Source organism: Herpailurus yagouaroundi, unplaced genomic scaffold (genome assembly GCF_014898765.1).
Source record: "Herpailurus yagouaroundi ecotype Mexico unplaced genomic scaffold, PumYag 141, whole genome shotgun sequence".
In the NCBI taxonomy this organism is placed as follows: domain Eukaryota; kingdom Metazoa; phylum Chordata; class Mammalia; order Carnivora; family Felidae; genus Herpailurus; species Herpailurus yagouaroundi.
The window spans coordinates 3253595-3263733 of record NW_024412396.1 but is presented as its reverse complement, the minus strand read 5'-3'; the positions used below and the strand labels follow the sequence as shown (position 1 = coordinate 3263733).

Below are 10139 nucleotides of genomic sequence, written 5' to 3'. Positions count from 1 at the left end.
CACAGACTGGCAGAGGGTAACTTTCCCAGAGATATGCTGCCAACATGCATACATATTCTGATTCAGGAAACATGCTTATCTCAATATTAGCTCAAGTGAGAGACCAGGAGCATGAATGAAGCAATAGGAATGATCGGTGTCCACTTGTGACATTTTATTTATTTATTTTTAAAGTATAATTAATTGTCAAGTTAGCTAACATACAGTGTACACAGTGTGCTCTTGGTTTTGGGTGTAGATTCCGTGATTCATTGCTTACACACAATACCCAGTGCTCATCCCAACAAGTGCCTTCCTCAATGCCCATCACCCATTTCCCCCTCTTCCCCGCCCCCCCCCCCGCCGTCAACCCTCAGTTTGTTCTCATTTAAGAGTCTCTTATGGTTTGCCTCCCTCCCTCTCTGAAACTATTTTTCCCCTTCCCTTCCTCCAAGGTCTTCTGTTAAGTGTCTCAAGTTCCACATATGAGTGAAAACATGATATCTTTCTCTGACTGACTTATTTCACTTAGCATAAAAACCTCCAGCTCCATCCACGTTGCTGCAAATGGCAGGATTTCATTCTTTCTCATTGCCAAAGTAGTATTCCATTGTATATATTAACCACATTTTCTTTATCCATTCATCAGTTGATGTACATTTAGGCTCTTTCCATAATTTGGCTATTGTTGAAAGCACTGCTATTAACATTAGGGTACGTGTGCCCCTATGAATCAGCACTCCTGTATCCTTTGGATAAATTGCTAGTAGTGCTATTGCTGGGTTGTAAAGTAGTTCTATTTTTAATTTTTTGAGGAAACTCCACACTTTTCCAGAGTGGCTGCACCAGTCTGCATTCCCACCAACAGTGCAAGAGGGTTTCCATTTCTCTACGTCCTCACCAGCATCTGTTGTTTCCTGAATTGTTAATTTTAGCCACTCTGACCAGTGTGAGGTGGTACCTCAGTGTGGTTTTCATTTGTATTTCTCTGATGATGAGTGACATTGAGCATGTTTTCATGTGTCTTGGCCATCTGGATGTCTCCTTTGGAAAAATGTGTATTCGTGTCTTCTGCCCATTTCTTCACTGGATTATTTGTTTTTTGAGTGGTGGGTTTGGTAAGTTCTTTAGAGATTTTGGATACTAAATCTTTATGCGATATGTCATTTGCAAATATCTTTTCCTATTCCATTGGTTGCCTTTTAGTTCTGTTGATTGTTTTCTTTGCAGTGCAGAAGCTTTTTATCTTGATGAGGTCCCAATAGTTCATTAAAAGCTTTTATTTCCCTTGTTTGAAGACATGTCGAGCAAGAAATTGCTATGGCTGAGGTCAAAGAGGTTGTTGCCTATTTTCTCCTCCTAGGGTTTTGATGGTTTCCTGTCTCACATTTAGATCCTTCATCCATTTTGAGTTTATTTTTGTGTATGGTGTAAGAAAGTGGTCCAGTTTCATTCTTCTGCACACTCATGACATTTTAAAATGCAAATCTGGCGATGTTTCTTGTCTGTGTAAAGTGAAGCTACCAGCAGTGGCTTTGAGGCCACCCTCCTGCTCACTTTTGGACTCTTAGGCTGGGCATTGACTGGCTGTTCCCTTTAGCCTTATGAAGCATTTGAAGAAAAAAATCCTCCAAATTCTGATTAATATCTTAAAATATTTCATAATCATTCTTAATTTTATAGCTACTGAATTAGTTGCAATCTGGGGCACTTCTTTTTAGGAATACAAGCAACATTGCCCATTTGGTCAACACTTTGTCACTTCTTTTCACTTTCCTCTTTATAATTTAAGAACCTGAGTATTGGGGTACCTGGGTGGCTTAGATGGTTAAGCGTCTGACTCTTGATTTCCGCTCAGGTCATGATCTCACGGTTCATGAGATGGAGCCCCTGGTTGGTTTCTGTGCTGACGCTCAAGAACCTGGAGGCTGCTTCAGATTCTGTCTCCCTCTCTCTGCCCCTCCCCCATTCGCATTCTGTCTCTCTCTCAAAAAAAAAAAAACATTTAAAAAGAACCTGAGTATCTCCTCATCTCCCTTTTTTTTTCTCCTTTAGGTTGCCTTTTTTTTTAAGTTTTATTTATTTAAGTAATTTCTACACCCCACGTGGAGCTTGAGCTCAAGACCCTGAGATCAAGAGTCCAGCACTCTTCCAGCTGAATCAGCCAGGCGCCCCTTCTTTAAATTGGTTTATTTGCCTTTCACCTTTACTGATTTCAACATTTAAAGCAAAAATCAATTCCTTTTCTGATGGTATTTGGAAGTTATCACACATTCTTTCCTTTATTTTTTTTAAAAGATATTATTTTTTTTAAGCAATCTCTACATCCAGTGTGGGGCTCGAACCCACAACCCGGAGATCAAGAGTTGCATGCTCCACTGACTGAACCAGCCAGGCTCCCCTACACATTCTTTTCAGTAAAAATAACTATGCCAAGGTATGTTATCTAATTACAAACTTAAGTATCTTATCGTGCTTCTTTGAGCACCCTTGGCATAAGGCTGCTAGGCAACCAAGGTTCTGTTAAGACAGTATGAAGACTCTCTCTGTTGCCTTCCAACAAAAATGTAAACTAGGTATAGTGGGTCACACCTTGGCACTCAGTCCTGAGTGGAAGATATCACCCACCATCTTCTGGCATTGCTGTGAGAGGTGGGAAATCCACAGCTAAGCCTGAGGGCTTGCTCCTTTGAACATGACCCCTATTTTCCTGCCTGGAAATGTGTCAGTTTATCTTTCCTTGAAGTTTAAAATGTTGAACAAATTATGTCTTAGTGTTTCTTGTGATGTTAACTTTTCCAGAGACTCTGTTAGTATGATTTTCAGTCTGTGATCTCTTTTTTGCAATTCTGGAGTTTTTCTTTTTTTTATTTAAGGAAGTTCTACTTCTTTTGTTCCTGTGTTATCTTTTTGCAAGCTTCTGCTGATTGATGATTCATCTTTTTGTTGTTTTTTTTTTAAGTTTATTTATTTTGAGAGACAGAGTGCAAGCAGGGAAGGGGCAGAGAAGGAAAGAGAGACAATTGCAAGCAGGCTCTGCGCTGTCAGTGCAGAACCCAACGTGGGACTTGATCTCACAAACTGTGAGTCCATGACCTGAGCCAAGGTCAAGAGTCAGATGCTTAACTGACTAAATCACTCAGGTTTCCCTTTTTGTTGTATTTCTATGTTGACAACATCTCCCAAAATATTTTTGTATCCTTTATTAATTTCTTTAAAAATTCTGAAATGGTTAGGAAATGGTGAAACTTGGCAGATTTGTAATGGATAAGCAAGAAGCTTTATTTTAAGAATCACTTGTTGATATTTGACTGGCAAGACAAGAAATTAGAAGGGGTTGAGAATTGACCTATCCTGTCTTCTTTCCATGCAGACCCCAAGGCTTACCTCTCCTTTGGTGAAGACAGGTGGGCACCTGCAACCCAGTGCAGACTGGGAGGGCAGCTCACACAAGTGTGGGGTTTTCAGAAATTCTTTATGCATCTTGCCAAGTATGTCACAAGGAGATTTATTTTATGGAATATACTCACATGATTGTGGAGCTTGGAAAGTTAAAATTTGATGAGGTAGGCAAGCAGGCTAGAGACCCAGGGAAGAATTGCTGTTTAAGTTCAAATGTTGTCTGCTGGCAGAATCCCTTGTTGCTTTGTTCTATCAAGACCTTCAACTGATTGGACAAGGCCCACCCATATTATGGAGAGTAATATGCCTTACTTAAAGTCCACCAATTTAACTGTTAATTTCATCCAAAAGACACCTTCACAGAAACATCCAGAATGATATTTGACCAAATATCTGGACACCATGGCCCTACCAAGATGACACATACAATTAATAATCACAAGCCTGTCTTTTGTTAACTTGGTACCCCATACAGGTCTCCTTTAACCATACTTAATCTCTAAATAAAGACAATGACAAGGTCATACTTCCACCTGACATGACACAACTATCCTGTGTATAATCAAAAACACAACTAATTGTTTACCCAGAAGAGGATGCAAAGTCCCTGGCTGATGTTTACTCTTCTCTTTGATACTCTGTAAATCAAACACCATGATGTAAAGTTAACAGTACTTAAATACTATAATATAAAGTCACCTCTGCTCCGTTGTTTACTCCCCTTGGCATGTGGGAAGAAAATGAAACAAAGTGATTTGTCTTTTTTCTTACCAATATTCATTAAATGCATCCTATAAAACCCATGTTTTCCTTCTTCCATTCCTGTATAGCTTTGGGTTTGGGGGACAATACAGAAGAAAGGAAAGTAACAGGTAAAAGACAAGGAAGAGAGGGAAGAAGTGATTGAGTGGTTCAGAAACCATTTGACCTTCAAAAAGAGACAGTAAAATTGACGCCATCAAAAAAGGAAGCACTTTTCTCCTTCTTTCATGGTACCACGTTCATATCTTTCCTTTCTTCTACTCAGTTATGTGCACGTATGAGTTATCTTTCACCATCGGGTATTCAGCTTGTGGGTATACTCAGGTGCTCAGTGAGCTCCTCTGGCATCACCCTCCCGTGAGAGCAGAAAGAGATGGGAGTGGGGGAGCTAGCATCTTTGCTTGTCCTCTGACAACCCTAACATTCCCCTGCCCCCTGCCTGTCCACAGCAACCAGGGAAAGCCTGCTTCCAGGTATACAGTGAGACAGTGTCAGACAGTGAGAGTGTTTTATTTGCTCTCTTCCTTCAGGCAATTTTCCTTTATGTTTTCTCTCTGCATCCTGTTTGCTGGTTCATTAGAGCATCAAAATTGATCTGAATTTTCCACAGAAACCATGTGGTGTTCTTCCCTCTCAGGATCAGAGATCAGAAGGCACAATTCTGCATCACGAAGATGGATATATTGCCTTTCCCAGGAAGAGACATGGGGTTCTGTGATCAGAGACAGTCTGAATTCTCATGTCCCTCCCGAAGTCCTATATTGAAATCCTACCTCCAATATGATGGTATTAGGAGGTGGTGCCTTTGGGAAGTGATTAAGATTGAATGAGGTCATTAGGGTGGGGCCCTCGTGGATGAATGTGTACCCTTTATAAAGGCCACAAGAATGCTTTCTTCTTCTTTCCCTCCTGTCATGTGAGGACACAGTGAGAAGACAGTTGTCTATGAACCAGGAAGCAGAACCTCACCAGATACTGAATCTTCTGGAGACTTGATCTTGGACTTCCCCACCTCCAGAACTGTGATCAATAATTTTCTGTTGTTTATAAGCCACTCTTTCTGCCGTATTCTGTTATAGTAGCCCAAACAGGCTAAACAGCTTATAAGTTCCATTAGAGTAGAAGCTGTGACTCTTACTCACCATTACCCAATGCCTAGCACATAACATGTGTTCAATTAATTACTGATAAAGGAAAAGCTCTAAGACCCATGAGAAGAAGAAGGTGCACAGGAGGGCGGTATGTGATGGCTATAGTAACTGAAGAGCATTTTCTTGAAGATAGATTACAGCAAGCTATATATTCTATGTGCTGGGATGTCTGGAATATAAAAATTTAGGGATGTGTCTATATTAGGGGTCTCTGGATGTCTATAATGCTATCAATTAAAGTTATTTTGAGCATTTATAAATTTTTACATTTTATGTTTATAGTACTGTACTGATACATTTTGTATATAATGAAATTTAAGCAAAAACATAAATTTTAAAGAGATGCAATAAAAATAAATGTAAAAAAGGAGTTATAGTTTTCTCTGCATTCTAATGGATGATTTTAAGTCTCTCCTGAGTTTACTTAGCTCTTCCTATTCTAAAAGAAGTTTGCAGGGCTTCAAGTGAGGTTGCCGGGAGCCCAGCATGAAATATATTAGCGGCCTATGGATGGTTCTATAAAGTCTAACCCATACTCCAAGTAATCAAGAGAATCTCTGGCTCACTTCTATCTCTAGAATGTACTTTTGTAAAGACTCTAATAAAATATCTCAGCTAACTACATGTTAATTCTTATGTCTCCTGGAATGTTGTAAGGGTCTTTAAAGAAGGGACATGCTTATTTTCTCTCATGTATCATCATCCTGTTCATCATATAACTTGTGGATAGTCAAAAAGCTTTTTCTGACAGGGTGTATTAGTTAACTGTTGCTGCATAACACACCATCTCAAAACTAAGTGGCTTTAGCCAATAAACATTTATGATTTATCTCACAATTTTGTGTGTTGGCTGGATTGGCCATTCCAGTCTCTGCTGATTTGGCTGGGGCTCAATGATCCAGGATGGCTCACAACTGACCTGCCAAATGACTACAGACATGTGAATGAGCCTCGGTAAGATCAGTCACACCAGCCCAAACTTGCAGAATCACTCATTCATGCTGTATATTCCTGAGAAATAATAAATGATTGTTGTTTTAAGTGACTAAGTTTTGGGATGGTCTGTTACATGGCAGTAGCTAACTGATAAAATTTTTGTGATGATTCTTAGGTGGTCAAGTGAGTACTGTCACCACTAAAGAAGTAATGACATTACCTGCCTAAGATGGAATCAGGTGCAGATCTTCACTTTGAAATTTATTTTTCCTAAAATGACAAAAGCCTACATTTGGCAATATCCCTAGACTTTGCTCATAGATCTTTTGCCATTTATAGATGTTACAGTTTTCCCACCTAATTTGTAATTTTTCTTCTGTTGTTTATGGTTATTTTTTATTATCAGAGTTTAAATATTTGAGGTCAGATCTTCCTTTATGGAGTGTCTGTCTGTGCTTGTCTGTTTAAAAGGCTTTACCATCCAGAGATTCCATAAACATTGACTTACTTTTTAGTTATTAATTCAAGTAGCTTTATGGCTTTTATTTCCATGTATTGTGAAGCTGTTTTTAGGTTCATATAATTTAGGGTTGTTATATTTACTGAATAAATAGATTCTTTTATCACTGTGAAATAATCCTTTTATTTCTTATAATACTCTTTATTTGAAGTCTACTTTGTATGACATTAACATTGCCACACCAGCTTTCTTAGGCTTAGTATTTTAAAGATATATCTTTTGCTATCCATTTGCTTTCAATGTAATTTTGCCTTTGTATTTGTGTCTTTTATAAATGTATAATTGGGTCATGTGGGTTTTTTTGTTTTTTTGTTTTTTGTTTTTTTTTTTTTTACTTATCTGACCATCTCTGCTTTTTAAATGGTGTGACTAATTCCTATACATTTAACATAGATATAGAAATGACTGGAGTCAAGTCTGACAACTCACTGTTTGATTTCTATTTGTCCTTTCTGTTCCTGCCTACTTTCCTCCTTCCTCCATATCTTGGGTTAGTCAAGTATTTTTTTTAAACTATTCAATTCTATTTCTTCTATTAGCTTTTAAACAAAAAAAAATTTTTGGCAGGGGGGTAAGGGGAGATGCCTGGCTGGCTCAGTCAGTAGAGCATGCAGCTCTTGATCTAAGGGTTGTGAGTTCAGGTCCCATATTGAGTGTAGAACCTACCAGAAAAAAAAATTTTTTGTATTATGTTTTTAGTGATTGCTATAGTGATTATACTCTGTATTAACTTATTATAGTGTAGCTTAATTTTATATTATTCCACTTTACTGTATAATTTTATTTATAATTTATTTAACTTATCCTTCCATCCTCTGTGCAATTGTGATCATATATTTTACTTCTACATAAATCATAAACCTCAGGTTATTGTTTTTTTTTTCTTCGAGAGCTCAACTACTTCATAAAGAATTGAACAAAAGTAAGAAAAAATAGTCTTTATATTTACCCATATATCTATTATTTCCAGTGATCTTCTTTCCTTCCTGTAGTGCTAAGTTTCCATCTGGTACTGTTTGCCTTCAGCCAGAATTTTCCTTAGCATTTCTTGTAGTACAAGTTTTCCAGGGATGAATTCTCAGCTTTTGACTATCTGGATGTCTTTACTTTTCCCTCCATTTCAAAGGGTGTTTTTACTTCTAAGTTGATAGTTTTGCTGTTGTTTTTCGTTCAGGTCTCTGAGGAGGCTGTTCTTCTGGCCTCTGTTATTTCTGATGAGAAGTCAACTTTGGGGTGCCTAGATGGCTCAGTCGGTTAAGCGTCCAATTTGGGCTCAGGTCACGTGCAGTTTGTGGGTTTGAGCCCTGCATCGGGCTCTGTGCTGACAGCTCAGAGCCTGGAGCCTGCTGCAGTTTCTGTGTCTCTCTTTTCTCTCTGCCCCTCTCCACTCACGCTCTGGCGCTCATGCTCTCTCTCTCTCTCAAAAATAAATAAACTTCAAAAATTAAAAAAAAAAAAAGAAGTCAGCTTTAATTCTTATTGTTGTTTCTTTGTACATAATGTGTGTTTTTTTCCTCTGGCTGCTTTCAAGGTTTTCTCTTGATCTTTGGTTTTTAGTAGTTTGGTTATGATGTACATAGATGTCATTTTCTTTGTAATTATTGTGCTTGGAGTTTATCAAACTTCTTGGATCTATGACTTGATGTTATTCATCAAATTTGTAAAATTTTGTCTATTATTTCTTCAAATATATTTTCTCTTCTCCTTCTGAGAGTCCAGTTATGACTACTTAAGATTGTTCCACGGGTCTTTGAGACATGTCTTCTTTTTTTTTTTTTTTTCCCAATGTTTTTTCTTTCTGTACTTCAATTGGAATGATTTTTATTGATTTATCTTCAAGGTTATCAATCTGTTCCTCTGCATTGTTTAATCTGATGCTAATCTCATCCATGAAATGATTTTTAAAATTTATATATTGTACCTTTCAGTACTAAGAGTTCTATTTGATTCTTTTTTAGAGTTCCCAGTTTTCACCCATTCTATTCACCTTTTTCCATAAGTTCTTTGACATACTTTTCATAGTCATTTCAAAATTTTTATCTGCTAATCCAAACATCTGGGTTGTCTGTGGGTCCATTTCTAATGACTTTTTCCACTTTTTCTTTTCACTATGGGTCACATTCTGCTTCTTCACGTATCTGCTAACTTTTGACTGAATATTATTTTACATTGTGGGTGATATATTGTAAGAGACTGTGGATTCTCTTATGGTTTTTGAAGAGCGCTGGGTTTGTTCTAGTAGCAGTTAAGTCATTGGAAGATTACCTTGATCTTATGGAAGTTTGGTTTTAAACTTTATTGGGATAAGGCTATTTCAGTTTTACCCTTTGTCCTAGAGTAAAGTCCTTAGTCTTTGAGCATATTCTTAAGACATGGCCTTTCTGGAGGTCAATGGAAAACCCCTTTCCTGAGCACCAGACAACTGTTGAAATCTGTGCCATAAACCCAAGTGGTTGATTTCCATTGAGTTTCTTAGATTTTTGCGTTGTTCATGCACAGTTCTAGAGATAGCCAAGGATTTGAGGGAAGTTTTTGTTTTTGTTTTCACTGACTGAGTCACCTTTATTGAGAACTATAGTTTTAGGAATGAGGCAAGTTTTTATGCTGTGACCCTCAATATAATTTTATTTTCCTCTGAAATGGCAGTTATTTCAGCTTACATCTGGATTATGCAAGTACTGCAAATTATTTTTACAAGCCTTTGGTTACCGTAGGGAATATAAGATAACTGCACAACAATTACAACCAATTACACCTGTCTGGATATCATTGTCCAGGGCTTTCCAGGTTCATTGTCCAGTCCATCTTCCCTCCAGAACCCAGGATCCTACAGTATGACATCCTGAAAGCCTTAGAGCTTTGAAAAAAATGCAGCCACAGTGATGCTTTGTAAGCATCTGGAGAGTATGATATGATCAGTCTACCATTTCCTAATCCTGGATGATCATTGAATAAACTGATAACTGATGAGGTCTGGCCTCTGGCTCTGCTGCTCTGGGTGAAGGGTCTAGCACACATTCAACTTTTGGGGCCCTACAGCTCCAGATATCTCATGGCACTGGCTGGGGTCCATGGAGAAACATGGTACTCGGCAGTACCACTTTTGTCCTCTAGATTCCAGCCTCAGATAATGCTGTCCTGAACTTCAGCAAAAGGAATGGCCAGTAAGCTAGAAAGTCTTCCATGGTCTTCCTACCTGAGGTTGTGCCTTCTCCCAACTCCTCAGAGACAGCTGAAGCTACAAATCCTACTTACTGCTGACCCTTTAGTCCCGAGAGGACCACTCTAGAGTGGTGCTGCATATAGACCTGTTGTGAGGTCAGCACTCCTGGCTACTGATGCTGCTCAGGTCAAAACAAGGAGGGCCTGTCATACCTTGTGGATCCACT

The 10139-nt window shown here is 38.4% G+C and overlaps 2 long non-coding RNA genes across 9 annotated transcripts in view; both read left to right on the top strand.

Annotated features, from left to right (window-relative positions):
- LOC121031543 (uncharacterized) overlaps positions 1–10139 on the top strand; it is a 222481-nt gene that overhangs the window by 54717 nt on the left and 157625 nt on the right. The gene's annotated exons all lie outside the window — the stretch shown is intronic.
- Positions 1–10139, top strand: part of LOC121031546 (uncharacterized) — a 135188-nt gene that overhangs the window by 24573 nt on the left and 100476 nt on the right. The gene's annotated exons all lie outside the window — the stretch shown is intronic.